A 6,000-nucleotide genomic window follows, 5' to 3' on the forward strand; every position below is an offset into this window, starting at 1 on the left:
TTTGTTTTCTCTTTTTTGTTTGAGATGGAGTCTTGCTCTGTTGCTCAGGCTGGAGTGCAGTGGCAAGATCTTGGCTCACTGCAAACTTGGCCTCCTGGGTTCAAGCGATTCTCCTGCCTCAGCCTCCCAAGTAGCTGGAATTACAAGCGTGCACCACCACGCCCTCCTAATTTTTTTGTATTTTAGTAGAGACGGGTTTTCACCATGTTGGCCCGGCTGGTCTTGAACTCCTGACCTCAAGTGATCCACCTACCTTAGCCTCCCAAAGTGCTGGGATTAGAGGTGTGAGCCACTGCGCCCAGCCAGGAGTACATAACTTAGAGATGACTACTTGGACTTACCACTTATTGAGGGCCTACCAAGAACACAGTCCTGTATTTGCAGGCAGCACATTACTTAGGGTAAATGACACTCTGTTACAGTTTGTCCTTCTGACCTCAGCTTAATAAATGTAATTTCTTCAGAAAGGCCTTCCCTGATGCCTCAATCTAAAGTCATCTCTTTTCTCTCTTAGTTACTTTTTACACTGTTTACCGTAGCATTAGCAATACCTGATATTTTCTTGTTAACTTGTTTGACTAACATGTTCCTTTCCCATTCCTCCAGACTCTCCACTGTGTGTCCCTAGAGCCCAGAACAATATCTTACATATAGGAGTCACTCGGTAAATGGTTAATTAATAATAAATCAGTGAATGAAGAATAGAACCCTCTGGTCCTTGAGAAAATATATACATTAATATTTTTTAAATGAGAGAGCAGTGCCAACAAAGTTGATGCTGGTGATAGAAAAATATATGTTGGCTGGGTGCAGTGGCTCATGCCTGTAATCCCAGCAGTTTGGGGGACCGAGGCAGGAGGATTGCTTGAGGTCAGGAGTTCAAGACCAGCCTAGGCAACGTAGCAAAACCCTGTCTCTACAAAATATTTTTTAAAACTAGCAGGGTGTGGTGACACATGCCTACAGTTCCAGCTATTCAGGAGGCTGGGGTGGGAGGATCGCTTGAACCCAGGAGGTTGAGTCTGCAGTGCCATGTTCATGCCACTGCACTCCATCCTGGGTGACAGAGCAAGACCCTGGCTTAAAAAATTTTGTGTATATACACACACACACACACACACATATAAAATATATATGTTTTGATTGGGTTTTAAAGGGAGGAAAAAGACATTTTAGAAGGGGTGTTGGTTCATTTCTCAGTGTTGGTAATATCTATATAGCTTTAAGTGAAGTGTCCTTGGCAGTTCCCCATGGTAGAACTGGGAAGAAAAAGCCGAAGGAATGCCCATATAAGAACCCACAGTGTGTGAAATACCTACAATTTTCTTAATTCCAGTAGTAGTAACTGCTGTGATTCTAGAAGTCTGGAGATAGGGAAGAACACTGTGCTATGAAGACATTGTAGAAAACCCTCAAGCTGTTCAGTAACTATTTTTGTTTTCACTCTGAAACAACCAAAGTTTCCTGGTCATTTGTCATACGATCTGATTGCTTACAGTATGATTATTATAGATTTTATTTTTATATATGAACTTTATATAATGCAGGCTATATAATACAAGCCTGTGTAATATCCATTTTTCAATTTATTTTTATTAAGTTTCACATATTCCAACATTTTCATATTACATTCAACTTTGAATGTAATAGCTCATCATCATTTATTTGTTACCTGACTACTGACACCCAAAAAAATGTGAAAGAGAAGTTAATGAGATTCTAAATCTACGTAATAATTTTTTAAATAAAAAACTGCAGAAAATAAGATGATACTAGAGGCTTTAGTTATGTGGCACTCATGCCTCTGAAATCAAACAAGTTCAAGTAGCTGTTGACTTTGGCTACCCACTCAGTTTGGCTGAACTTATAAAGAAAATTCTCACTTGTCATTATATATTGTTTTTGTTCTCTAAATTAACTCACTTATGCAATCTTTCACGCAAGCAAAGGCAGTAGAAATGACCTGGAGTTACAGATTTCCAAACAACCTTTATAAACAGACAAGGATATCTGCAAACATGCCTGAGTTTCAATGTTCTTTTTGGAATTATTTTTCAGAAAAAAATGATAGTATAAATTCCTCTTAATTTGGATAGTTCTTAAAAGTACCCTTTTATGAGTGTTAAAATATTCAACCAGTACTTACTTAATTTCCATAGGTTTTTATTACATATTATAAATAAAAATCTTAAGTATATTTGACATTAAAAATGGCACTGAAGTTTACAAGAGATCAGGAGTTCTCTACATTTAGTTCTTAAAATGAGAAATTACTTTTAACATAGGACTGTACCCACAAGCATCTCAATCCTTTTGTTTTGGATGTAATGAAAATAGCAAAAAGAAGCCTCAATGGGTTTCCAGGTCATGTTCATGCCACAGTGAGTGCATGGCATATATTAACGTGATCCGACCTTCTTAGATGCAAAGAATCACTGGATGACTCACAAACCCTTTTTTTCCCCTCTCTAAATTAGTTTTAAATTAGGAGGAGCTACCTTAATTTAATCTATTAGTGAAAATAATAAAATCATAAAAGATGTTTGCATTTGTAAAAGTTTTTAAATTTGTGACAACTTATTATTTTATACCTGCAAACAGATCCCCTAATTCCACTTTTTACCACTTTTAATGGTTCACCAAAGCTAAGATTTTACTTAGATAATTGCATTTAAGTATATGCAAAAACATGTTTATTTCCTCATTATTCTTCCTACTGTAAGCAAGTTGGTATTTACTTTTACTAGTTGTAAATATCCCAAAATATTTTAAAAATCTTCATACTATATGTAAATAGGGTAGGGTAGTGGTGGTGGTTTTTTGTTTTATTCATATACTTCTAAATCTCCAACCAACTTTCAATAAACTTTCATAAACTTTCCATAAAGTTTCAAACACTCCATAAACTTTCACTTCCATTCTTGTTCTCCATATACTTCTAAATATTACTTTCAAAACTTTCTGACTCACTGGGACCTTTCCTTGGAACATTGAGTTCTCCTGACAGTAACATGTCAGGAGAAGTACCAAGTGTGAATGGAATCTTGCCAGTGGCAAGGCAGAGGTGAGGCACCATCAGCTCTGACAAGGCTTACTAGAGGATTAGAAGAGCAAAGCCCTATAACACAGACAGCTTTCATCAGGAATATCTTTACATATAAGATAACATTAGTATTGGTGCCAATTCAACTGCAAAATAAAATAGTTGTTTATTGATGATTCTCTATTGAGTCCCTTTAAGTGCAATCTGAATGACTTAACTACAAAAATCAGTTTACATTCAACACTTGGGGTCATCTAATTTGTAAATGGAGATATATCTATAAATACCAACAACGTAAAAGCCTATATAAACATAAATCCTGAAATATCTCTACTATGTCAGCACTTGAGTTTGTGAAGCTCTTCGCTCCTATACAAAATTCATTATTTCAAAAATACAGCTTCCATGAGAACCCTTGGAGATAAGCAGAATAAATCTTATCCCCATTATTTTCATGGGTAAAAGTTAAGTGACGTGAAGAATCACATTGTGAGTAGAGATGAAGTCAGTATCTCCTTATGGGTTGGTATGATTCAGTTTCCATTGTCCTGCAGTTTTGGGTAAAAAACATTGTCCTTATTTCTTAATAGTATATTAGCAGTGTAGGTACAGAGATATTGACATATTCATTTTGTAGATTATTATAAAGGATTAAGTAGTTTTCTAAAGGATATTCAGCAAATATGGTGAGTATGCAGCATATCAAATAGTATTCAGCATATTAAGTAATTTTCTGAAGGCTATTCAGCAAATGTAATTTTTGGCCTCACTGCCAAAAGCATCCTCAGATGAAATGTTAATGTATGAAGATTTGGTAGTTTGGGTTCTGTTTAACTTTCTTGTATGGAGTGTTCTAATGTGTTTTAGTGTTTTGATATATTTTCCTTGAATGTTTGCTGTTTTTGTTTTGTTTTTCAAACCTATCGTAGAAACTTTATTACATCAAAAATGATGTGGCAGAAAAAGCAGAATATTTGAAAGGCACTGGCACTAATTCTATAAGAATATTATGTTTTTCTTTAACTGGAGATAGGAATATCAAATCTTTTTTTTTTTTTTTACATTGATCTAGTGCAAGAATCTGGTATTCTTATTCAATTGTAAGCCAGAAAAGAGAAGACTACATCAGATATCACTGGTTGGCAGCAATTAGAAATATCAAGAGTACTATTGTTTATTACATTTTCACTTCTTTGACAAAGTGACTTGGATCTGATACAACGACCCAGGCTGTAAGACAAGGAACTGTGTGGTTTCCACCTACTGATAGGTATGTATGGGCGAGGAGCCACGTCAGGTAACAATGAGTGAGGAACTATGTTTTTTTTCCCCCCCCGACATGTCATTATCTGGTAATAAATACTTAAGGTCATAGAGCCTGTTAATCTTTACAAAATCAAGGTGCTACTTGTAGTAAAACAAAATCTTATACAGTAGTTACCTTTTGACAAGTTAACATCAGGTCATCAGGGTATGGGAATTTGGTTACTTGTTCTTGTCTCCACCAGGGGGTGTATAGGTCCTGGGAAAGAATCCATGCCAGTATCTTTCCCTTAGCTGCGTTAATAAAATGAAGGGAGAGGATCAAAGTTACCTGTTCAAATAAGAATTAGAAATTACCCAGACATGAGTATCATGTAGCCATGGTTTCCGTGATCTCCTGCAGTATAGATGAAGAATACTTGGCTGAATATGATTGGCATTTTCAGAAATGTAATATAGCTAATGTCAAAACATAAAAATATTGAGGGTGTCAGTGTAGTAGGCCTTGTGTTCTTTTTTTTTTTCCTTTTTCTTTTCTTGAGACGGAGTCTCGCTCTGTCGCCCAGGCTGGAGTGCAGTGGTGCCATCTCGGCTCACTGCAACCTTCGCCTCCCTGGTTCAAGCGATTCTCCTGCCTCAACCTCCTGAATAGCTGGGATTACAGGCATGTGCCACCATGCCTGGCTAATTTTTGTATTTTTAGTAGAGATGGGGTTTCACCATGTTGGTCAGGCTGGTCTCGAACTCCTGACCTCGTGATCCTCCCGCCTCGGCCTCCCAAATGGCTGGGATTACAGGCGTGAGCCACCGCACCCGGCCGACCTTGGGTTTTTTTTAGGGTCGTGTTGCCCATCAGATATTTACCAGATGTCCATCACTTGAGTGTATTGCTCACTGACCATGCTCCCACTGAGTGCTCCCCTGACTTCTCAATAATGCATTCTTTATTTAAATGCACTACCAGAAAATTTAGTCTTTTTCCTTTTTTTTTTTTTAAAAAAAAAAACCTATTCCATATTTCCTTCTGTTTTCCTTGGCTAAATTCTGATTTATCAGATTTTAATTCCTAGCTCTTTTCTACCTTTGCAGTCACAAGGTCTCACAACTTCTACTTTTGTTGGGAACAGGCCCCCCAAAATCTGGCCATAAACTGGCCCCAAAACTGACCATAAACAAAACCTCTGCAGCACTGTGACATGTTCATGATGGCCATGAGACCCATGCTGGAAGGTTGTGAGTTTACGGAATGAGAGCAAGGAACACCTGGCCCACCCAGGGCAGAAAACCGCTTAAAGGCATTCCTAAGCCACAAACAATAGCAGGAGCAATCTGTGCCTTAAGGACATGTTTCCTGCTGCAGATAACTAGCCAGACCCATCCCTTTATTTCAGCCCATCCCTTTGTTTCCCATAAGGAATACTTCTAGTTAATCTATAATCTATAGAAACAATGCTTATCACTGGCTTGCTGTCAATAAATGCGTGGGTAAATCTCTGTCCGAGGCTCTCAGCTCTGAATGCTGTGAGACCCCTGATTTCCCACTCCACACCTCTGTATTTCTGTGTGTGTGTCTCTAATTCCTCTAGCGCCACTGGGTTAGGGTCTCCCCGACCGAGCTGGTCTTGGCATACTTTGATTTTTACCTTTCCCTCTTGCAAAATGTTGTTGCAACTTTACAATTATCAAGTGTGCTA

Source organism: Pan paniscus, chromosome 7, assembly GCF_029289425.2.
Source record: "Pan paniscus chromosome 7, NHGRI_mPanPan1-v2.0_pri, whole genome shotgun sequence".
Lineage (NCBI taxonomy): Eukaryota > Metazoa > Chordata > Mammalia > Primates > Hominidae > Pan > Pan paniscus.